At 53.6% G+C, this 24,968-nt stretch overlaps 1 long non-coding RNA gene across 1 annotated transcript; it reads left to right on the top strand.

Moving 5' to 3' along the window:
- The first annotated feature begins 5,726 nt into the window (after window positions 1-5,726).
- LOC115278074 lies at window positions 5,727-24,631 on the top strand. Its single transcript, XR_003902677.1, has 3 exons — window positions 5,727-5,804; window positions 23,858-23,951; window positions 24,238-24,631. It is a non-coding gene; the product is annotated as an uncharacterized LOC115278074 (long non-coding RNA).
- The last annotated feature ends 337 nt before the right edge of the window (window positions 24,632-24,968 follow it).

Raw genomic sequence — 24,968 nt, 5'->3', positions numbered from 1 at the left:
CCTGGTTGAGTTTCCAGGTGACACCACGCTGCACTTGGAAGATCCTCTGCTCTATACCTAAGGGTATCCCTCTTGACCGAAACTGTGGAGTCTTCTGGAATCTGAAGCCCCTAACCCCAGGTAGGAGTTTCTGGAATTTTCAGAAAGGTTCTTGGCAACTCCAGTGCAGAAAGTGTGGCTCTGGGGGCGCTGGGTCTCTTCCCAGCCTCGGGATGCACAGATGAGCTGGCCCAGGCAGGTGCAAAGTGGGGGGTGGGGGTGGGGTGGACATTCCAGATTGTGGGGAATCTATTACCTGCCTAGAGAGCCCAGCGTCCCCTGACTGTCCCTTTAAGATGGTCAGCCCCAGATTAGTGAAGACCGTGATTGCTAGCACAGGGCAGCCCTTGGCTTCCACACCAAGACTTTCCCTGAGTCTAATCTCTCTCTGCCTCTCTGTGCCTGGCATCCCCATTCTGATGCTCTGTGGTGGCATTTGTCCATTTGTATTAAACAAACTGCTACTTCTAATGCCGTCAGAAAAGTGTGAGGCACACACGAAACATCTGTAACCGGTGACATACTTAGCATTAATGATTAAACCCAAATACTCAGGAGGCACTTACTGAATGCAGAGCCTGGTGGTAGGTGCGGGCAAGAGGGGAGATACAGAGAAGCCTGCACGAAAGGGGCTTTTAGTCCGGAGGAAGCAAAATATGTAGACGTCAGGAGTGGAGGAACTTAGCAACAGGGTAGAGCTCTGGTTCTCAAAACGTGTTCCGGAATCGGCGGCACCAGCAGCAGCAAGGGGGAACCTGTTAGAAATGCAAATTCTCCGGCCCCACCGCAGGCCCAGTGAATCGGATCTCTGGGGGAGGGGCCGGGCAATCTGGTTCCAACTGGCCTCCCAGGTGACTGTAATGCTCGCTCAGGCTGAGAACCAACGGATGTAGGCATAGGCTTTGGAGGGAGGTTTGAATTTCCCTGTTAGTTTCAAGGTTTTGGTCCAGAAATTCTAAGCTCAGTGGGGTTAGGGAGGAGAGAGCAGGAGGGGAGGAGAGTGGAGGGCAGGTCCAGGAAACTGACCTCACCCCGAGGCTATGAGGGTGAGGGGGAACCGGCAGACTTCTCCCAGACAGGGCCTCCTGGGTCCACAGCTGCCTTCCTCTGCAGGATGAACCACTGGGCAGGACCCAATTCGAGGAGGTCAGAGAGGAGCCTCAGGACGCGCCACCCCATCTGAAACCTGTGACCCCTCAGTTCAGCCCAACTCCGTCTGTTCTAGGCAGCCCGCCTTTGGGGGCACCCTAACTTTTGTGAGCCTTGATTTCCCCCATCTTGAGGGATCACTGCGGCTGGAATGGGGCTAGCGAGGCTTGGAGAAACTCCTAGGAAGCCGCAGAATCCCGCGTCAGGACCAACTGCCAGCGTCACTGAGGTCAGCAGCTCCTAGTCACCGTTTCTTTCTGGTGGGGACAACGAAGCCCGAGCGGGAGAGGTAGGTGGGGGCGCAGGCTGGCTCAGGGCTGCGGGGATTGGGGAGCTGGGGCCATAGATCTAAGAGTAATAGTCCACTTGGGGTGACATGGCCGTGAGGTTCACGTCCAGGCTGTTCTGCCAAGCGTCCGGAGTGATCGGGTGTCTGTAACGCTAATGAACTGCTGAGCCCGGGGGCTGACCTGGGAGCAGGGGCCGGTCCCCTTGGACCTCGCGGGGGCGCAGAGCGCACCGCGCACCGCGTGGGGCTCAGGCGACCTCAGCCTCCCCCCAAGCGGAGGCAATCGTGACGTGGAGAGAATCGGCGGCAGGAGAGCTTGATCCTACTCTGGAGGGTTCCGCAGGGTTTCCAAGAGGTTTTTTTTTTTGTTTGTTTTTTTTTTTTGCGTAAACCACAAACAATGTCCGACCTCTAGGGAGGGATCCAATGAGCCAATGACCTCGCTCCTGCCTACCTTTCAGGACTCAGCTTTTACTTGGGCCCCGCTCGGGGCAATCCAGTGGGTTAGGTCCTCCCCAGACCCCAGGCCCCGCTTCTGGACCTCTCTCGGGACCCCTCCGGGAAGCGCGTCGGAGGTGGGGGGGGGTCAGGTTGGAGGAGCTGGAGGCCGAGGAGTTTCTCCCTTCCGGACCCCGACTGGGAACAGCCCGGGGGGCCTTGGCCTTGCCCCTGCCCTGCGGCCACCGCCCGGCCCCTCCCCCGCAGCCCGGCCGGGCTTTGAAGAGCGCATTTTAACGCAGTTTTCCATTTTCCTTCTGGAGGCGTGTTTGTTCTTCTCAGTCACCTCGCTTGCTTTCTTTCCTTTTTTTTTTTTTTTTTTTTTTTAATGAGCTTCAGAGCTGATCTGCACGTTCTTCCCTCCGTGTAATTTCAGTTTGAACTTTTCCCGGAGCGGCCTTTTCCCTCTTGTGGCCTGCCAAGTCGTTTGAAGGCTTCGCAAACATTCTGCCTCTCTCCTGTCCCCGCGAATCTCGGTCCACACCCGCGAGGGGAGGCGGGGCGGTTCCTGTGGATCCGAGCTTTACAGCAGAGCCTTCAGACAATTTCGGAGGGGGACTTAGGGGAGGGGAGGTGAAACATCGGAATAATGGCCTCCCTCCATAGCCCCTTTTCACAGTTCTGTGTGTGTCTGTGTTCGCGCGTGCGCGCACACACATTCCCTGACCCGTATTGGAGATCTCTCGAAGGTAGTGAAGACAGGAAAGGATTGGGCTCATCGGAAGTCAACTGAGTGTCCAGTCCGCTTTTTCTGCGAATTGCCTCATTCGATTTTCAGCCGTTTTCCTGGCTAGGGAGATATTTTGGTGATTTTTCAAGCGAGGGAAACTGAGGCCGAACCACGAGGTCAGCTTCTCAGCCACTTTGTTGGAATTCACATCTAATTTGGAGCGAACCCTTTTCTGACAATAATTATTAGTTATGACTTAACGTGACATCATTAAATTCTTACAACAGCCGCCTTTGCTAAGCGGCTATTAGGTCCTGGCTACTGTTCTAAGACTTTCACTCAGTTATTTTTCCACGGATACCTTTTATAGTGCCCTTATGAATGATGTACTTTGCACAGGACGGAGAGGAAAATGGTGCCTGCCCAAGTTCACACTGCAAGGAAGCCCTGGTGGCAGGATTTGAACTCCGGCACAGGCACCCTTACCCACCACTCTTCATGGCCTTGGAGAACTTTCCCCAACATTATTCTGGGTCATGTGAAAGAAATCCCAGGCTTACTGACCCTGGGCTGTGTTTTCTTCCCCAGGGTCACTCTGGGGACAAACAGGAAGATGGGGGGGGGCAAGGAGTTACGTAAAGCATAAAGCGGTGGCTTCAAAGGCGGCCACCAGTGGGGGGCATAGCCTTGGCTCTGGGCAGCTAGCCAGGGCCACCAGTCTGCAAGCTAAGGGCTGTCCACGCTCTGTCTCTTGACCGACCCTGCCTCCCCTTAGTCCAAGGGCTGAGCTGGCTGAGCGGAGATGGAGGGCAGATCTGGGACCGAGGCCTTGAAATTGGAAGGGGGGAACAGATCAGGAGTTGCTAATAAGAATAAAAATAATCGGGGTGCCTGGGGGGCTCAGTTGGTTGAGCGTCGATGTCGGCTCGGGTTGTGATCTCAGGATTTGGGAGTTCGACCCCCACATTGGGCTCTCCACTGACAGTGGGATTCTCTCTCCTCCTCTCTCTCTCCCCTTCCCCCACAAGTGCTTTCTCTCTCTCTCTCTCTCAAATAAACTTAAAAAATAATAAAAATAATAATAGTAACCAGCATGGTTAACACTTTATGTACTACCCATGATTCATAGTTCTTTTTGTATGTTAACGGCCCTGTGGGTAGGGACGTTCAATTAGTTCCTTTAAAGGATACAGAGAGGTTAAGACATTTGTTAGAGTCGTAGAGCAAGTAAAGTGAGGGTTACAGAACTTTTCCGGGGGGCGGACGGGGTGGGCGCTCACTTCCTGTAAATTTGGCACATTCTGGCGGCAGTCACTTCTAACTGTCTCTGATACTGGCAGCAAAACGGAGTGAGAGGACCTCAGGGCTGTCATTCTAGCTGTCTTCCAAATGGGGAAACTGAGGCCTGGGGAGGCGGGGGGCATGACTTGCAGTCCCGTGTCAAGTTAGGAGGGGAGACAAAAGTAGAACCCAATGGTCTGCGCCTCACCGTCGCCCTCCTGGGCCAGGCGACCGGCCGCAGCTTGAGGGAAGAATCCAGGGAGGGGCCTGAGACAGACCTTAGTTTCCCTCCTGAACTTCGGTTACGGCAAGTCAGGCACCTCTCTGGGCCTCAGTTTCTCTGACTGCAAAATCGTGGCGGTACAGGGGGTGAGATTGTGTAATGACTAAGGCACTCGGTGGTGGTCTGAGAAGCTGATGAGGCCATAGGCCCAAAAGCAGATTCAGAGCTGATCAGGACCCGCCCCCTCCCCCGTGGTTCTGTGAAATCAAGGTTCCCAGACTTCTGGGGGGGGGGGCGGTGAGGAGGGGCAGTGAGGGTCAGTGGATCGCAGAAGAGATGGTCATTCTGGGGAACCTGGGGAGTTCGGTGGGGTAAGCGTCAGGCTCTGGGTTTCGACTCAGGTCATGAATTCACAGTTTTGTTAGTTTGAGCCCCAAGTCAGGTGGAGCCTGCTTGGGGTTCTCTGTCTCTCTGCCCCTCCCCCCCCCCAACTGGCGCTCTCTCTCTCTCTGAAATACATAAAGAAACTTAAAAAAAAATGAGATGCTCTTTGGCTGGCACCCCAAAGGCCTCTTGGTCTCAGCCCAAGGATGGGCTGTCCGGCTTCCACGTAAAGAAGTGAGTTACTAGGGCACCTGGGTGGCTCAGTAGTTAGGCATCTGACTGCAGCCCAGGTCACCATCTCACAGTGAGTTTGAGCCCCGCCTCGGGCGAGCCTTGCTTCTCTCTCCCTCTCTCCTCTCTCCGTCCCTCTCTCACCTGTGCCCCCCTCTTTCTCTCAAATCAAAACAAGTGGGTTATAACCATATCACTGGGATTCTTAGACTGCGTGCTAACACCCCCATAAAGATTCACACAGAGCAGTGTCTGGTGAGTACTGATCTTCGCCCCACATCACGTGGCCCATGCCCCCTCAACCCACCCTTCTCCTGCTCCTCCGCCTTCTTTCTCATCTTCACTTTCTTTATCTCCTTCTTCATTTTTCTTCCCCTCCCCTCCCCCTCCTCCTCCTCCTCCTCCCCCAACCCTTCCTTTTCCCCTCCTTTTTCTTTTTCATCTTCACTTTCCTTTTCTCCTTCTTCCCCCCCTCTTCTTCTTCATTATTATTATTATTGCTGTAATTTTCTTAATATTTATTTTTCAGAGTGTGAGCAGGGGAGGGGGAGAGACAGAGGGAGACAGAGAATCCAAAGCAGGCTCCAGGCTCTGAGCTGTCCGCACAGAGCCTGACGCGGGGCTCGAACCCACAGACTGTGAAATTATGACCTGAGTTGAAGTCAGACTGCTAATCGACTAAACCCCCCAGGTGCCCCTCTCACTGCTGTAATTTAAGGGCTACGCCTTCTTCAGCCCCTGCTACAAGCCAGCTATGTGGCAGTTTACAGCCCTGCATCTCCTCATCCTAAATCTGGCCGGAGCTGGATCCCCCTTGACCTGACTCACGTCCCCACAGTCAGAGTCCCAGGAAGGGCCTGCTCCTGCGGCGCGGGCCTGGTGTCACCTGTGCTGTGATCAGTCGCTCCAAAAAACATGCAGATGAACATCTGGGCTGATTTATTGCGATGTTTCTCTTCCTAGTGACTCCTCCGTGCGGAAACAGAACTTTCCCCTACAGAAGTTTCAGCCACTCCTCTTCTGCTCCGGGGAATGGGAAGGTGGGTAAAGGATGCCCTGAGGGGCTGGTGCCCAAGGCAGCAGATGGAGGCGGCCCGGCTGGGAGGAGCCTCTCAGGAGACCCGCTGTGGATTTCAGGGCCGTCAATGACCCTGGGGGCTGGGCAGGCAGCTGGGTGCTGGGGCCAAGGGACAGAGCTGGGTAAACCGCCATCCCTCCAATTAGAGCTGGGTGAGGCCCTTAGCATGGAGTAAATTGTCAGTGGGCGAGCATAATTCATTCCAGAAACAGGCTTATAATCCAGAGCGCTCATCTATCAAAGCGCATTTCAGGAACCATTGGCTCAGTTGTGATCATGTGACCTTCGGCATCGCGGCCGGCCGTATAGGAAGACTTTACTAATCAAGTTAGAATTTGTTAGAACCGTTTGCTCATCTGGCAGAACCCTTACAGAACAAGTGACTTGCGATCCAAGGTTTTGCTGTGTTTTACAGAGCCAGAGAGGGGCCTCCAAGGGCCTTGAACTTGACCTTACCCATACTACAGGGTAGCCAGTGGAGCTTTGAGCAGCAGGGGCCAGGACTGGTGGGGTGGGGGGTGTCTCCCTAATGGCCCCAGGGGGTTGTGTGGAGGTGGTCCAGCTCCACATTCAGCCTCAACCCCTCTGTGCCCGCACGCCTGGGGCGGGTGCACTTTTTTCCATGTTATGGGCGGGAGAGATGTGCCTAGCTCTCAGGCCTGGGAAGGAGGAAGAGAAACCAAGTCCAGGAGGGTGGGCAGTGCAGGGGAGGGAGCTGCGAACAAAGAGGCTTGCGCTGGATCAGGCAGGGCTGCTGAGTGACGATCCCCAGGCCCAGGCTTGGGGCCCTCTGCCAGGACGCACGGGGGAGGGGGGTGCAGGGAGGGAGATCCCGAGAGAGAGACGTGCACCAAGGAGTCCCAGACAGGGGGTGGGAGATAGACAGCATGTGATGAAGAGAGAAGAACACACAGAAAGGGGAGATGCAGGCAGCTTTGGAGGTCGGCGGTGGGAGGGAGAGACACAGAGACAGAAGAGACACAGAGACAGAAGGAAGAGGCGACACAGAGGGACACAGGGAGATAGATGAGAGAGACAGGAAGTCTGCAGAGACAGGGAAATAGACCCAGAGAGACCGAGAAGACAGCAGAAGCACGTGAGGGGGAGAGAAAGAAAACTGCAGGAAAAAAAAAAGACCTGGGATTGATATGGAGACAGAGAGAAACAGACAAACCTAGAGAAAGAGACAGAGAGATACAGAGAGTAAAGGAGCAGAGATGGATGAGACAGAGGACCAGTCAATATGATTTGTAGCAGACGGTGGATAGAAAACTAAATCAATGTAAATTCATTTCAGAGCAGGAATCTGAGATTATCTGAGTCCTCGGCAGACCCGGCTCGATGGGTCCTGGGTCCAGAGACAGGTGCCTCTCGGGCCCCAGTGTAAGGGTCCTTGGCGACCATCTGTGGGGGGCTTAGCTTCTTTTTCAGAGGAAATGGCCTTTATGAGCGGTCTCCGGTACCTGCCTGCCCCAGCCCGCCCCACGCCCAGTTTTCACATTTCGCTCCATCAGCTCTGAGTGAGCACCCAGGGCAGGGGCAGGGCGGGGGTGGTGCTGGCTTCCTACAGCCGCTCACTGGGGATGCAGAGAATCCATGTCCAGTTGCAGGGACATGCGTGTTTGCGCACGTGTGTGAGTGTGCACAGGGTCACACATCCTGCCCTAGATACACACGCCCTCATGCAAGCCCCCCAGACACGCTCACTGTAGCACGCACATGTGGGCACACACACATTCCACATTTGTTGAGCACCTACCACATTCGGAGTGCTGAGCTGGGCATTCAAGATGGAAAGAAAGAGGAGAAAGTGAAGGGGCCTCTCTCAGGCTCCCCAGAGGTGGGGGTTCCAGGGTGGATGGGGTGACGGGAGGTGGGGGGAAGGGGGGAGGGTTGGGCACTGGGACTGACCCTCCGCATCCAGAAACAGGACCACCCCTCTGACTTTGGGAATGTGCGGCATGGGGGGGGGGTGTCCAGCCCCTCACTGTGGTCGGGGCCAAGAGCATCCATGTTGGTGCAGGTGAACTTGGGACAAGTCAGGCTTCTCCACATTTAGACCACGAGCCCTTTCCTCATCCTTGACCACTGATAAGAGAAAGCAAGGGGCCGGGGGTCCTGTCCCTTCATCAAGTCTCAGAATGGGTCCCCATCCACATCTGTGCCTTTTGGGGAGTTGGACACAAGGGCCTGCCTGTCCCCATTCCCAAGGTGGGGACCCCAGCTAGGGGACCTGTGGGGCATGGGCAAAGAGGTTCGGGTTCCTTTGGTTTTGGTGCCTGGGTCCGGGGAGGACGCACATTTCCTTCAATCCGGGCTGAGGGTCGTCACAATATCAGCTGGTCTTTTTTCATTTCCTTTCAAACATCCCAATGAGTGTAAAAGTAGCTAGTGTTTATTGAGCAGGCGCACCACGCACTGGGTGTTGTGCTAAGTGCTTTGCGGAGATTGCCTCACTGAAGGCTCAAAACAGCCCTGGACGTGGGGGCGGGGAATGACTGAATCCTGTTGTACAGATAAAGGGACTGAGGCCGGTCGGGGGTGGGGGAGAGGCCCTTGCCCCAAATCACATGGCTAGAATTGACACCCAGACAGGCCGTCCGGGGAGCAAATGGCCCTCATGTAACTCCGCAGCCTCCAGAAATGGACAAGACATGGGGTGTGTGCATGTGTGTGAGCCTGTGTGCGTGCACACGCATGGCTGTCGTGGGTGGTGTAGATTCCAGGGGTCAGCCAGGAGCTCAGCACAGCAGAGGCCCAGGCCAGGAAGAACTTTCCAGAAAAGCAGCCATTTCCGGACTGCAGAAAGGGCCGTCCTTGCCCAAGCCCACCGGCTCATTTAAGCTCTGCTTTGGCCGGGCTGCGGGATTGCAGAGTGGCCCGGCTCAGTGCCCAGGCTGCCTGCCGTGTAACAGGATCCTTTATATTATACCGCTGAGCAGAAATAAAACTACTGAGTCAAACATTGCAAACAGATGCCGCCAGCCAGAGCCCAGGGTCCATGGCCAGACGCTGCTGCGGGCACCCTGGGAGGGGAGAGGCGGGGAGTCTGGTCCCTCCAGAGCCTGCAGGTTGGGCTGGGGGCTGCCGTTGAAATTGGAGGTTTGGGAGCCCCGTGAAGGGGCTTTTGGAAATGGAGGGGGGAGGAAATAAAAGAAGGAGGGGGGCCTATGCTTCCCCCCACACACTCCAACCTTGGGATTTGCCAGTTTGTAACTTCGCGGCCCCTCCTTGCATGAAGTGGTGAAGCCCAGAAATCCTCTCTTAAACACCCCGAGTAAACACGCTCTAAGCCCCCTGAAGCCCCTTCTAAGAAGACTCAGCCTCTGAGCTCACTAGAGAGTTCTGGATCTTCTGCCCTCATGCTATCTCCTGCATCTCTCCCGCCACCCCTGGGAGGCTTCATCTTCCGGACCTCAGCCCTCTGTAAGCCCCGTACTGATAAAGTCATGCTCTTACTCCCACACCTTCCATGGCTCCCCATTACCCACAGTAGAGCTTCTCAAAGAATAACCTGAGGAGCACTTTTGCCGAGTGCCCTGGGGGTGGGGGTGGGGGTGAAATGCAGATTCTAGAGCCACACCCCCATGCTCCTGAATCCTCCCCCTTTGGAGGCCAACAATCTGCATTGTAAACAATCTGGAAACCTTTCTGGAAGGAGGCAAAGGGTTATTATTACTACTTTTTCAAAGGAGCCCATTGTGGAATGACAAGGTCAGCACAGCCTTCCTTTCTGGTACCCGACCTGGTGAGAGCACCTACTGTGTGCTGGGTGCAGGGGAGACCGCATGCACACAGTAAGCACGAGTCTTGCAGTCTTGTATGTCCAGGGACTTCAGAGGAGGGACAGCTTGGTGGCATCTGGGTGGTTCTGGAAGACGTCCCAGGGGAGGCATCCCCACGCAGGGTGTGATGGTAGATTGGCCTCCAGGGCACCCTAGGTGGAGGCCTGGTGTTCGCAAAGGCTCTGAGGCAGCTAATTGCCAAACAGATGGAGGGTGCTGACCATCGAGCAGCCTCAGCCTGGCAGACCTGGACGTGGGGCAGAGACCCGAGGAAATGGGAACGATGCCCTTTCTCATTCAGGACACACTCCAGAGGAGGGGGCGTTACTAGTCTTTTCTGAAACCCCTGCAGGCAAGGTGCCTCAGGCACTCTAGGTGTGTGGCTGAATGGATGGAGGAAAGGAGGCTGGCTGGAGGGGAAGGCGGGGATGAAAGACCCAAAAGAGGAGTGGGAAGGACACAACGAATGAATGAGGAGATAGGGGAAGCAGGAAGCAGGAAGGAGCCCACTGTGTGGCTGACAAGCCCCAGAAGAAGGAGGGTAAAGACAGTGTCAGCAGGGATGGTGTCCAGGCGGGCGCTGAGTGTGTGTTCTGGGAAACAGGCATCACGGGACCTGGACCAGGCTCCACCTGCCATTCTGTCCCAACGGGGTGAGGCAACCTGTTCAAGGGAGGCTGAGAGAGAGTGTGGTGGTGCGGAGCTGGGGAGGGTGGTATCAGGGTGGGCAATCCCAGGGCCTTCCAGAGGAAAGGCCGTATAGTGTGCGTGCGTGCGTGTGTGTAAGGCACAGACATTGAAAGCAATGAAAATAATCCTGATGAACACTCTCTCCCCACCCCTTCCCTCCCACATCCATTTCCTCCCAGCCGAGGCCTGGGGCAGACACGTCTGACTGTAACCCTAAGAGGCAGGCGAAGCTTGAGCAATTATTTTTACACTAAAAAAAAAAAAAATTAAAAAAAAAAAGTCCCCAAAGATGCGCACGTGCTCAGGGCCTGGCCAGCCGAGCCCTTTGAGACTTGGGGCAGGCCCTCCCAGCCCAGTCCTTGAGCGTCCCTTCTCTCCCAGCCTCCATATGGTCTGGCCTCTATCTTCTGGCTGCCTGGGACAGACAGGACTGGCTAGGCACCCCCCCACCCCTGCCTCCCACCCTCCCCCTTGCCCCAGACCACCCCCTCCTCCATAGGCGGGGGGGGGGGGGGCTGTCCCCTCTGAAACTGATCCCTGGCCTTTGGATCTAATTTGTTTCTCTGTCTGCGGGGTTTGGGGGGGGTCTTGCCTGGAGACGCGGTGGTCACAGGTGACATCAATCATGTCTGCGTCTTCCGAGGGATGGGGATAGGATATCAGAGAGGTGACCAAGCATTTGCCACATGATTCAAATCATCTCAGCATTGATTAATTGGGTTCATCCTGAGATTCTGAATCATAACAACTGTTTTTCTCCTTCACCGAACATCAACAGGCCCTTAAAGGGGAAGGGTCCATTTACCCAGCGCATGTGGTGCGCTAAGTTGATGAGCTCCTATTAAATGTTAAATGCTCGATGCATTTCAGACAAACTCGATTTGCTCAGGATCCTTTTCAAAGGTTTTGTGATGATTAGACCATTCCCTCTGCCTGCCTCGCCTCTTCCTCTCTGGCTTTTCCTGGGACGTGTTTTGGCTTCAGCCTCTGACAGATGGGATGAGGGGATGTGTGGGCTGATCGAGAGGGTCTTTTGGAGGGGGGCTTGGGGGGGAAGGGCCCCCTCAGGCTGTTTAAAAGTGATACAGTTTCTGAAAAGTTTAACAAGGCAGAAAACCATCCCGGATGCCAGATTTGCCTTCCAAAAGCTAACTATATGGAATGCCTCCTGGCCCTAAATGGAGGAGAAAGCAGTATTTCCAAGCCAAAAAGAAAAAAAAAGTGGTTTTCTAGAGAAGAGACATGCAGTTTCTGCACGGGTAGAGGTCTGGAAGCGGAAATGAATGAATACGCTTGGCGTGGAAACAAAACTCAGTTCTAAAGCAAATCGGAGATAGCAGGCATGTGATGGGGCAGGAATCAAAATTCAGGCAAGTTTCCTTTTCTGGATGAAAAGAACGCTTAGTAGGGCGCCATCATACTGGCCGTGTTCCCTTGGATAAGTCAGTGTATTATTGATCTGAATCTCCGTTCATAAGAATAGGATAAATCAGATTCACTGGCCCATTGAGACGTATAAGCTCAAAGAGAGGTTAATGAAATGTCTCTGCAATCACTGGGCGCCTAGTAGACACTGGATAGTGTGTGTGTGTGTGTGTGTGTGTGTGTTGTGGGGAGTGATGCAGACTCAGGGAGACCCTGGTCCTCCATATGCGTGGGTACCTTTGGTTCATAAAGTTTCAAAATGTAGCTGAGTGTCAGGTTTAGCCAAAGGAACATTCTGGGCTGTGATAACCGGCGGAGACACCACCATTTAAGAGCCAGGTTGCAAGCAGCTCCCAGCCACGTTGGAATAGTGAATTAATTGGAAGCTGATTAGCATGTCTGGAAGGTTCTCAGGAACAGGGGAGGGTGCTCATGCCCATGGATCAACCCTCCCTGGAATCCTCTTCAGATGTTTTCTTTCCCAGAGGTGCATTTGGATACTGGGAATGACCTTGGTCCTCTGTAAGCGCTGACGCACAATCTCCTTGATGGAGGGGAGATGGCTGAGGTTTTGGACAAGGTCCCTCCAACCTGTGTGCCTCGGGTGAGCTCTGGGTTGGGGTGAATTTCACCCCTGCTGAGCTGTTCTGGGGAGTGGCTGGGTTTTCCTGGTGCCCTGGGGATGGGGGTGGGGGGGCAGAGGAGGGACCAGACCGACCAGAAAGAGAGGCAGAGGTGGGGTGGAAGGAGCCCAAAGAGGGACAGAAGGAGACAGAGAGAAAGGAAGGAAGGAGAGAAACAGGGAGTGAGGCAGAGAGACAGAGAAAGATAGGCAGGCAAAGAGCTGCAGGGAGCTAGCTGGACAGAGAGGAGAGGAAGAAGCCAGAGAGTCTGGGACAGCAAAGGGACAGCAGGGGAAAAAGGGAGAGGCCAGGAAATGAGGGAAAGAGTCAGAAACAGAGAGGGAGGGAACAGGAGCAGGTCAGACATACATACCAGACCACACGTGCAAAGAGAAACGGAAAAACAAAGACGCCGTCTCAGAAGAGCAAGAAATGGGGAACGAGTGGGCAGATGTGATGCTTGAACCCTAGGGATACTGACTCTTTTTTCTCCCCTGGAACATGGAACTCCCTACCAGTGTCACCAGGCCTTCAAAGTCCCCCGCTGGCCCCGCGGCACCCTCAGAGACACTGTTGGGAGATCACAGATGAGGCATCAGGGCTGCGGGGCTGGATTGCGTCAGGGGAGGGATGGTCCGTGGAGAAGATCAAAGGGAGTCAGAGCCCTGGATTCACTGGCAGGACTGCCGTAGGGCCCACAGGCCTGAATTCCTGGCCAAACCCCCAGGAAACATTCTGATGGGCAGATAGAGACACTCACTGCAGGCTGCCCCCTCCCCCCTCCCCCTTCTCCCCCCCTGCCCTCCTCCTCCTCTTCTCTTGAGCGTTCATTGAAATCAGAATTGAGGCTTGGCCAGTGCTTCACTGAACCAGAGATGGCAGGACACGCTCCTCCAGGGCCCCCAGCTCTTGAGCCTTCTAGTAACATCCAGGGGCTGCCTGATGGAGTTGTCCAAAGATCCTATGGAATGACGCTCAGCACTCAGAGGGCAGAACAGAGTGTTGATTTGAAGAGCGAGGCACCCTTGGGATGAAATCAGGCTGCATTCCTTGAAACTAGGCTTTTTGTCCGTGACACGGGATGATCGGAATACCTCCGGGGGCCCTGAGAGTGGTCCCCGGTGCTAAGGCTCTGAGAGCCCAGTGCCCAGTGCCTAGTAACTGCGGGCACAGGGCGGCTGTGCAGTGTCTAGAAACCAGAAGCCAGATTGCTGTCCCGGACGGGGGGTAATATATGGCATCCAGCTCCGGCCGGGAATTGAATTCAACCTCAGCTGGCGAATTGGAACATTGTGATTAGAAACGAGAAGAAGGAAGGGACGAAACAACCTGTCTTCAAGTGCACGATGACAGAGCACAGACTCTCCTGCCCAGCCCGTTCTCTGGGGGAAGGACAGGGCAGATCATATTAATAACAATAAATTATATCTGCACCGTGATTTATGGCTCTGATGCACTTCCCATGATGTTATCTTAAGCATCACAGGAGGATGTGTTCTGATGACTGTCCCAGCCCTGTTAACAGAATCACTGCTGTCCGGGTGGGGGGTGGGGGGGGCACGATGGTGTCTTTGCCGCCCTTGATGGCATCTCTCCTCGTTTACACATGGGAGAAACAGGCTCAGAGAGGCCTGGCCCAAGGAGACAGTTGGAGCCAAGATTTCAATGCTCGCTTTTCCCGCTGGGCGTTTTCCTGGCGTTCCCTGATCTCATCCTGGAAGCAAGACAGGCTCCTTCTTCTTTTTTTAAATGTTTGTTTATTTTGAGAGAGAGAGTGTGTGAGCAAGGGAGGAGCAGAGGGTGAGGGGACAGAGGATGTGAAGCAGGTTCTGAGCTGAGAGCAGAGAGCCCATCGCGGGGCTCGAACTCAAGAACTGTGAGATCATGACCTGAGCGGAAGTCAGACACTTAACTGAAGGAGCCACCCAGGTGCCCCAGATTGCCTCCTTATCTTGCCATTTTGTCACCTCCATGGAGTCCTGCTTCCTTCTTCCCCTGGTAGATTCGTCTACTCAGTCAAAGATGAAAGGGTTCAAGGGTCCTTCCTGTCCCGCCCCACTGCCCTCCCTCTGCTCCACCAACCACCACTCCACCCCCAGCCCCTGCGCCCACGAGAATAAAGAATTCGCCCTAGCCACAAGGGTGACCCGGATGTGGACTTGAACCTTCAGGTGCTCCTTGGCTGCCTCACCTCTGTCTTTGAACCCAACAGCATCGGGGCTGGCACGTTCACCCCACCCTCCCTCTCCCCTTCCCCTCCTTCTCCTTTCCTTCAGGAAGCCCCCAGCCCACCCAGGGGCTGAGCTGTTTTGGGGACCAGGTTCGAGTAGCATTTGCAGAGTGAGTTATTCCAAGAATGTGCAGATTTCGTCCTGGAAGTGGCCCCTGGTAGGAGACTGGCTCGGCTTCTGAGCAGGAGAACAAATGAGCCCTTTCCCCCTCCTGCGATTTCTTTTGTCTCCATCCGAAATCCCCCTTTACACGATCCCAGAGGCTTCCTCGTAAAACCGAACTGTAACTTTATCTAAGATGAGTGCAGCACCCGTAGAATGGATAAGGTGTAATTAATAACAGAAAATAAGGTTTCCCCTCTCGTGACCTCTCACCCTCATATACGCGGCTCACGTTTTCTGACAGCGGTGCACAAAATGAGTGTGTGCGTGTGTGCGTGTGCGCGAGGTGCATGCCCGCGGTGTGAGTTCGAGCTGAGTCTACGTGGGGCCAGCGTGTCTGTCTGGTGCGCGCTCACCTAGCCCTGGCTGGAATTGTTTTACGTCTCTGGCTACACTGGCCTCTCGCTGAACCCAGGCCCTGCCTGAAACCGATCTGATCTCTTGAAGTGAGGATTCCGTCTAGATCTCAAAACACCCTGTATCTATTTCCATGCAAAACTTCGGGCAATGCGAGAAGCTGAATATTTAAAAAAAAAAAAAAAGTGCAGGGCTGTGTGTGTGTGTGTGTGTGTGTGTGTGTGTGTGTGTGTGTGTGTGTGTGGCGCATGCGCGCACGCACCTGCTGATTCGGACGGTCTGCTGTATTTCAGAACCGCGGTGGATGCTGGGGAGGGGGTGTTGATAGGTATTTGGGCCCCCAGCGGCGGGCAGGAAACCGGGATGAACAGTTCGTTGGTCTCGGTGCTGTAGATACAGGGGCATCTGTTGGCTCATTGGGGAACGTGTTCACCTAGTGAGTTACAGCCCCGCCCCCAGAGCGGCATCATTCTTGCTCTTTAGGAAAGAATAAAGATCTGCGCTGGGCGCGATGGTAGGGGTTAGGGGAAGCAGCAGAAGAGGTGAGGCGAGCCCACCTCCCAAAACTGTAGATTGTTTTCTGCAGTCGGAACGGAAGGGCCCTTGAACCCATACTGTCTGTCTTAAGGGTTCCGCAACTGTGTTCGTTTTGGGGAATATTGTCTTGCTTTAAAGGTCACGGGTCTGGCCCGGGCTCTTGGTTTCTCGTGATTCATGATGTTTGATATTCAACTTTTCGAGAAGTCCGCAGCGCCAACCTCTGGGTTAATGGAAGCCACACCAGCCACGAGGCCAGTAGCTTTGAATCCTCCCCGGATGGGGAGGCCTGGGCAGCGAGAGGAGTGAGTTTTGCTTCCTTTTGATCAGCAGCGCTGATGTGAACCAGAGGTCACGGATGTTGGGGGCCTGTGTGTTAGGTTTAGTAGACAGCAGCAACTGGACCCCCGACATTCCCTCGCCACCCCCCCCCCCCTCCGCCCCAACCTGGAGAGTTTTGTTTTCCTGCTTGTCCCTCTTTGGGCTGACTTTTCCAGGACCCCTGGGGCACCAGAGGGACTGTGTTTTGAAGATCCGGAGCCCTAAATCATTAGAGGAGGCCATCCGTCCACTCCTGGCCTGTCTCCTTCCATCCCTGGCTCCTTCAGATGCAGAGAAACCAATTCCTGCTCCCCCCGGGGGCATTCCTGCTCACTGCTGCTAGGTGACAGGCTGGATTTGGAGGGAGATCTCTTTCTCCCAGGGGAGTCATTGGGTTGTTGAGTTTTTTTTTTATGGGCATGCCTGAACTCTGGAGGGCCCCCAAACCGACAGCCACTTCTGCTCAACTGGTCGTAGATTTTTCTGTCGTTCTGTCATTCCGTCATCCTTCTGCAAGCCCTTTGGTTCGGCCATATTTTTATGGTCCATGGATGTGGGTCGGCATGATTTACCGGCGAGGAGAAGGGAAGGAGAATTTCTTATCGCTGCTATCAGAAGGTGGGATTTCCCCCTTATCACCCTCTCTTTGCTCTGGGGTTTAAAGGCAACACCAACGGGTAGGGCTAAACAGTTTAGGGAGTTCTTGAGGCCGCCAGCTTCGTAAAGTTGACAATGACCAGAAACTGGGGACTCGACCGTCTCCTAATTTCACATCCTCCCAGATCCTTCACGGCACAGCACACAGTCCCCGAGTTTGTTGCCAGGACAAGACGGTCTTGATTGGATTAAAATATTTCCCAGCGGAGGTTTTGAGGCTTTGGCAAACATAATGAGCCCAACAGCTCTCTTCAAAAACAGAACTTGAAAAATTAAACAAGTAATATATATTCATTATCGGAAAACGGGGAAAAGGCAGATAAGGAAGAAGAAGAAAATGAAAATCACCTGCGATCCCATCCCGTGGGGCTAACTATTCATATTTCACTGCCTCTTTCCAGTCTTCAGTGTCTAGTAAAATGCCTCTGAAACGAAAATCACAGTGAACATAAGAGCCTCTTGCCTATGTGGTCGGTGACTGTTTTCAGTAGCAGAGATTATATATCCTGGTTGTAGAATATTTAAATAATCAGTGGCAAGCATGGTAACAACAGAAACCAAAATTGCAACCCCTGCTCACTCTCCAGGGAACGTCTTTCTAGGTATGTCTGTCCATATTGTTTGATAACCTGCTTTCAAAAAATTTTTTTTCTATTTTTTTAAATTTATTTTTGAGAGACAGAGAGACAGCATGAACGGGGGAGGGACAGAGAGAGAAGGAGACACAGAATCGGAAGCAGGCTCCAGGCTCTGAGCTAGCTGTCAGCACAGAGCCCGACGCGGGGCTCGAACCCATGAACCGTGAGATCATGGCCTGAGCCAAAGCCGGACACTTAACCGACTGAGCCACCCAGGTGCCCTGATAACCTGCTTTCAAAAAAATCTGAACAACATAGCATGGACTCCCTCATGCCAGTAAATGGGTCTCTACATCGTAATTTTCTGGTGGAGGTTCCATTGTCATGGTGCACCAAGGTTTAGCTAATACATCCCCAGCAGCTGGGCAGTTAGCTTATTTCCCGTTGTTCGTAAACTCTCCTTGCGGCTTAGCGGATGTGTTGCCAGCACTTTATCGGGTGGGATTTGTGTCCCGCCCACAGCTCATTGGATGAAGGTCATCTCCACCTGTGGACAACTTTGCCAAGAAGACAGAAAAACGAATCCCCTAAGAAGACGTTTATTAGCAGCAGCCTGGACTGACAGTAGTTTACACAATGAAGGGTTTATTTATCTCACTCGATGAGTAATCAGAGGGGCTCATGTTGACCCAAGCTGCCCTAGGAGGTCGTCCCTTGCCCCTTAGCATTTGATATTGTCTTCCTCATGTGCAAAGATGGCTGCCTGAGCTCCAGGCATCACGTCTGCACTGAGACAGGAAGGGGAAAGGACTGGCACCTGAAGACTTTCTTCTGGAGCTTTCTCTTTGATAAGAAATCAAAACTCTCCCCCAAATCTTCCTAACAGACCTCTGCTTACATTTTACTGGCCCAAACTGTGCCACAGGGTCGACTCTGCCTGGGAACAGGCTGGGAAAGTGAATCTTTTCTTTTTCTCGGGGGCAGGAAAGTGAGGAGGATGCTGGAGATGGGTGTTTGGACCTGCTAACCCATGGCTTAGTCGTAGCCTCTAGAACATTTTCACCCACAGCTACACCCGTCTTGGGGCATAGTCTCCACTCCCCACCCCTGAGCCCACTTGCTCTGACTTCCTGTGTGCCTTGAGTCTCTTAGTGTCTCCAAACCCTGCCCTCCGCGCTTCCTGTTTTGATCTGGGCTGTGCGTTTGGGAGAGCTGCTCAGACTCCGCCCTACTGGACTGATCTTTTCACTCAACTCCTGGCCCCTGTTGTCAGGATGCTTTGGTCTGTACAATACTGAGTCGTCGGAAGTTTTCGGTGCTGGGCTTCATGGTACAGGGGCCAGGAATTCCTCTCCTGAATTCCTAGCCTGTAGGAGAACGCGGCACGGTTCATGCCCATTCAACCCGGATCGAGGAAGCGCGGTGGTGCGTCTTCTTAAACCCTAGTTAGTCCACAGGTCTAAGAGATGCAGGGCTGGCCAAGAATGGCCCGAGCTAGATTCTTCTGGGGGGGCATTTCTTTGGTGGCCTGTGGCAACTACTTGATTTGGGGTCCCTTTCCCAAGAGGCGGCCCCTCTGTAGCGTCAAGGTCCTGCCTCTTTGAGGATTCTCAAAAGTATGTGTCATAGGGGTCTTTTGAATTGGACCCCAGTCCTGTGTTTCTCTTTGCCCCACAGCCCCAAAGATCATGAGCCGGTGACACCTGAGGCCGTGTGGTCAGGTCTGCTGTGGCTCTAGAATCAGATCTAGGTTCATTGCGACCATTTTGTGATGCCAGTAGGTCCCCAGCCCCAGGGGGTGACCAGCAAGAATGTCTCCAGACACGACCTCGTGTCCCCTGGGGGCCCACGTCGCCCCTGGTGGAGAAACGCCGCTAGCCGCTGCCTGAGTTCAAGTCCTGCCTCCATCAATGAAGAATCTTGGCCAGGTGACTTCACCTGAGTCCGCGTCCGTGTCCTCGCTTGGTGAGTTGAGAGTCAAAAAAGGGTGGACCTCGGAGAGTTCCGTTGAGGAGACCCTGAGTGAATATTTGCAAAGTGCAAAGCAGCAGTGCCTGGTGCTCCATAAATGCTGACTGAGCTGTCCCTCTCTCTGTCGCTGCCCGCGGGCGAAGACGAGAAATGGGTCTTTTATCTCTGCGACCTCAGTGCCTCCTACGCACTGACATTCAGAGTGTTTGCTGGATGAATGTATGACCTTTAAGCCTCGCTCTCCACATGCAGACAGTGGATCCCGGGTGTCAGCCTGCATCGGTCTAAGGCATGAAGAAAGCCTGTACGCAGCCTGGGGAACTCTGCAGATGTGCCCCCTACTCGCCCTGCAGGGAAAAGAGAGAACGGTAAAAACGGCTCTGGACGTGGCAGCCAAGGCAGCTGGTGTGTGAGGCACACAAGGTTCCAAACACAATTAAAGCCCAATCAGTGCCCGGAAAAACGCGTTAATGGCCCTCAGTCAAGCGGCAGAGCACATGTGGCGTAGGCATCTCTCTGGGGACCCGCTCCTTCAAGGGCTGTCTTGATGCGAGCCACAGCCCCCAGCCCCGCAGCACCCCTCGCGACCCTGCCCAGGCCTGAGCCTCGGGGACCAGGATCCCTGCTGTGGGGAGGGAGCCCCCGGCCATCTGTGCCTGGGTTTTTCACTTTTGGTCTATGTAGATGTCAGACGGGGGGATGGGGGTGGGGTGAGGTGAGTCCATTCATTTTCAGGAAAGCATGTAAGAGGACAATCGCCCGTTCAGTCAACAAGTAGTTCATCCGGGGACCGCTTCTGGGAGCCCAGCACTGGGCTAGACCAGTGCATTCTTGACCTGCAGGCAAGGTCCCCAAGGGACACCAGGCACTATCTAGAGATGATTTCAGTTGTCATGACATGGAGTACATCTAGTTTGCAGAGAGAGGCCGGAGATGCTGGCCAGCACCCCACGGCGCTGAGGACACCCCTGTAACAAAGACCTGGGTGCTTCAGGGGCGCTGGGGGGCTCAGCTGGTTAAGCGTCTGACTTCCGCTCAGCTCATGATCTCGCGGTTCGTGGGTTCGAGCCCCACGTCGGGTTCTGTGCTGACAGCTTGGAGCCTGGAGCCTGCTTCAGATTCTGTGTCTCCCTCTCTCTCTGCCCCTCCCCTGCTCATAGTCCATCTTTCAAAAATAAATAAATGTTTAAAAAAAAAGAAAAGAATAGTGTGGTTCAAAATAGCAGTAGTGCCGAGGTGAGCTCCTAGCTTGTGGACGTGTGTATATATGTGTATACGGTCTATGTGCATGTGTGTATATAAATAGTGATGACTAAGACAAATGTGGTCCCTGCCCTGGCTGAGTTTTCATGCTTGGCGTCCTCTCAACTGTTTCTTTAAGTAGCCAGACTTGGACAGAGGTCTCTTTAAGAACAACATTGGTCTTTTGGTCTAGTGTGAGTGTGTCTGTGCGTGCGTGCGTGTGTGTGTGTGTGTTCAGAGCTGTGGGGGGTATATGTTTGGACTTGTGTGGTTGTCTGTTTACGTCTGTGCGCCTCGGTGTGGCTCTGTTCGTGAGAGAGGTTTTTTCTCTTGTCATTTCCTTCCTCTGTTTGCCAAAGAAGCATGGGTTGCTTGCGAGGATCTTCCGGGGTTGAGTTTGTCACAAGATGAAGAAATCGTTAGGGATGACCTGGCTCTGCCCCCTTCCGTCTTCCTCATCGTCTCCGCCTCCCTCCCCCTTTGCTACCCTCCCGGCCTCCCGCTCGAGAAAACTAGAGGTCAATAAACTTGTCTCTGAGTCGAAGCTTTGAACTTGAAGTTTGGTTTAGGCTAGCTCTGCTAGGCCTGGAGTATCCGGGAGATGTTAAAAATGGTGTTGCAGAAGAGTCAAAGCACAGCCACGAGACCAAGTGTTCTGGACAAGGACTTTCCACCTCGCACCACGGGCCTCCTGCGCCACTTGATTGCCTGTGGGGAGGGGCTGTCCTACGCATCGGAGAGCGTTAAGTTCTGACTTGGACCCAGGAGGCACCCCCATTGTGAGCAACCACTGAAAATGTGTCTAGACAAAGTGCCCAGTGTCCCCTGGAGGCATGAAATCCACCCCCACACCAGTGACCTACAAATGCACAGAACAGTGTGATGGAATCTCACCACTTCCTTTTTTAATTTCAATTGTTTTTCAAGTTTATTTATTTTTGAGAAACAGACCTTGAGCAGGGAAGGGCAGAGAGAGAGAGGGAGGCACAGAATATGAAGACAGCCTCCAGGCTCCCAGCTGTCAGCACAGAGCCCAACGTGGGGCTCGAACCCATGGACTGCGAGATCATGACCTCAGCCGAAGTCTGATGCTCAACTGGTTGAGCCCCCCATAGGCCCCCCACACAGTTACTTTTGAACCGAAGAAGCCAGATACTGAAGAGTGATGCTGTGTGAGTCTGTTTATAAAAAGTACAAAAACAGAGCCGGACATGATAGTGGTTATCCTTGGGGGAAGGGGCACAGACAGAGCCCGAGGCCTTCTGGACATTGCTTTTTTTTTTTTTTTTTAAGTTTATTTATTTATTTTGAGAGAGAGACAGAGCGAGCTGGGAAGGCGCAGAGAGAGAGGGAGATGAGAATCCCAAGCAGGCTCTGTGTTCTTGGCATGGAGACAGACGCAGGCATTGAACTCGCGAACTGTGAAGTGGGATCATGACGGGAGCTGAAACCAAGAGTCAGATGCTTAACTGACGGAGCCACCCAGGCGCCCCGCCATTTTTTAAAAAATCTAGATTCTAAGTAAACTTCCACTGTGTGTATATTACACCTGAACTGAAAGTTACATGTGTGTGTTGGGGAGGAGATGCATACTCAATGAACACCTTTAGAGAATGAGAGAGGACTATCTTCAGACAAGAAAAATCCTGACGGCACAGGCTCCATCCCCTTCCCAAACCCTGGAGTGGATGGTTTCTGAGCAGGTTTGTTTAAATGATTCTTGTTGATCCCCCCAGCCGTTTCTAAAGCTGCGAGCAGTAAGTGTACCTAGCAGTGATCTGATGGAGAACACGTTGTCACTCTCTCTCTCTCTCTCTCTCTCACACACACACACACACACACACACACACACACACACGTGCATGCGCACCCCCCCCCCCCCCAAACAAACAGAGATGTCACCCGAGCCTGGGTTGAATTGAGTTTCCTGCCTTTGTGTTCTTCGGGCTGCCCTTTCGATGGAGAGCATGCTATAAACTGACACATGAAATGGACCCGTAGGCCAGGTGGAGACTTAGGAAAACAAATGGCCCCTTGAATCTTCTGGAGGGGAAAGAAAAATAATCGGCAACAGTCAGGCTTGGCTTTGCTTATTTAGAGGAAAGGCTCAGCTTCAGCCCTCCGTCCTGAATCATGCACACCAGCCCCGTATCAGTCTGGAGGGCCCTGGGTTGTTACCCATCTGACACTTCAGGTCTTTACCAACAGCAGCCCAGCCACGTGGGGTCCCCGATGCAAAAGGTATTTTGTGTTTTCGTTAGCACTTCCCTTTCAGGGAAACCCCAGGAAGTTTCTGGAAGCGAGCAGGCCACAAGATGTGTCTGGGAGACCCCCAGCCTTCCCCCCAGAGGCCTCCTCGGGCATCAGCATTTGGGAAAAGCTGTGTAGACGTTTGCTGCCACCTCCCCAGCTGGTCAGCATTTATAAAGTGGGGCACATCTGTTCCTCACTGTGAGCGTGGCGAAGGGGAGGGATGGAGAGAGAGGAGAAACCCCAGACCCGGGGACCGATCCCATCCAGTGCCGAGAAGATTGCTTCTGAGTCGGAGTCGTGGGGAAGTGCTTCCTCCCAGGGCAGAGACATCATCAAAATGCCCCTCTTGGCCACCTTCCTTCCTGCCCCTCCCCCTTTCTTCTTTCTCTCGTTTTACAAGTCTCCAGGTTCCGGCCTGGCATGAAATTTGCAATGTGTTTCGATTTGCAAACTGCAGATCGCCTGTTGGTTGGAAAAGAGAGTGTAAGGGACCCCGAACACGGGGTATTTTGCCGTGTCTCCTTCATGCACGCACGTCAAGTTATAAATATGCCCCCATGCGTGTGAAAAGCTCACGGCTAGAACTTCAGAGCCCCCCCACCCCCATCACACGCACAGAGAGGCGTGACGTGCTTGCAAATGCACGCAAGGGACCCACAGGCGTGCGGGGGCATGTTCACCCATGAGCAAGGCCTGCCCCGACATGGAAGACTGGAGACAGACTCAGATTCATTTCCAAGGTCAGAGCAGGATGGGCCTATGCGCCTCGCTATACCAGGCACCTCCCTGGGGCTGCTCCAAGCAGTTTCTTTATTCTATTATTTATTTATTTTAATGTTCATCTATTTTTGAGAGAGCGAGAGAGACAGAGCATGAGCAGGGGAAAGGCAGAGAGAGAGAGGGAGACACAGAATCCGAAGCAGGCTCCAGGCTCTGTGCTGTCAGCATAGAGTCTGACACAGGGCTTGAACTCATGAACTGTGAGATCGTGACCTGGGCTGAAGCTGGATGCTCAACTGACTGAGCCCCCCAGGCACAGCACCCCCTGTCCTCCCCGGAGCAGTTTAAATGAAGGGTTTTGGAGGGACCTGATTCACTTCCTCCTCTTGCTTCAGTTTTCCTGGCCGTGCTGAGGTCTTCCTCGGAAACACAGTCCCGGGGCCCCATTCTGCTTTCTCAATAGGAGTTCCGGGCCTCATAACAAAGCAGAAGCCTCCAGAAACGGCATCTCCCTGAGCTTGGAGGCCTCTGTGCCTGCCGCCTTCGCAGCTGTTGCAGTAAGTGAGTCTTCCGTGGGGAACTTGGCCTTGCCGGAGCGCTCCTGCAGACCCCTGGCAGAGAGTGAGCTAAAACGGACCACCCAAGGCCACGTGACGGAGGGGGCCCTTGATGGCCAGGCCAGGGAATTACATGGGGGGTCTCACGGGGAGACAAAATAAAAACTGGCCTCCAGCCTTCCGCCCTTTTTCTCGAAGATCTAATTACCGCTGTCTTGACATTCCTTCTGCGTAGAGTTTCCTTAAAAGATTTGCCAAGAAGGAACATTTGGAATCTGTGTTTTAGGTGTCATCTGGCCGGGATCCCTCGAGCCGGCAGGGACTTGAGATGACAGAACGCTGAAGTGTCACGGGCGCCACAGACGCCACGTTCAGAAAACCGGCTCTGGACCCGCATCGCGTGGCCCGCGCTGACAGTGTCTTTTTGGCAACCGTCGCGTCTCTGATCTCACAGCAATGACGACGCGAGCATTCTTGTTGCGGGCACCGCGTGTGTGCGGTGGGGTCCTCTTGACACATGTTCACAATCAAAACGCCTTTTCCCCCCTTGCCTTGACCCCTAGGGAAAAAAGGATGAACATTTTTCTCAAGATGCTGTTTTAACGGCCGAGGCCTGCCTGAGTGTTCGCTCTGCTTTTGTTCTGTTTTCTTTTCTCCTTTTATTAAAAGAGGCCTTTTAAACCAAACATGTCTGGTTTGTAATTCCCCTTTACTTTGGCCTTTATGCCGAGGGAGGGACAGATTAGATTAGATTAAAGACCCTCGTGAAATACATTCCGTCTATAGGCGGTTTGGGTGATGGGGGTCAGCGGGTCTGTGTGCGCATGCGCACGCGGTCCTTCTAGTGGCTTCGCCGAAGGTCTTTTACGAAGGTGGTGTTCTGGTTTCTGGGAATGCATTTGTTCCTTCGGCCTCTCCCTTCAAAAGTCTGTAGCCTTTGATTGTGGCCTTTTAGGGGTCTGGCATTTGGGGGCGGGGGAGGGGACAGTAAATCTTACTAATTCTTCTCTTTAGCTT

Source organism: Suricata suricatta, chromosome 14 (assembly GCF_006229205.1).
Source record: "Suricata suricatta isolate VVHF042 chromosome 14, meerkat_22Aug2017_6uvM2_HiC, whole genome shotgun sequence".
NCBI classification, from domain to species: Eukaryota; Metazoa; Chordata; class Mammalia; order Carnivora; family Herpestidae; genus Suricata; species Suricata suricatta.
This window is presented reverse-complemented; position numbering and strand designations above follow the sequence as displayed.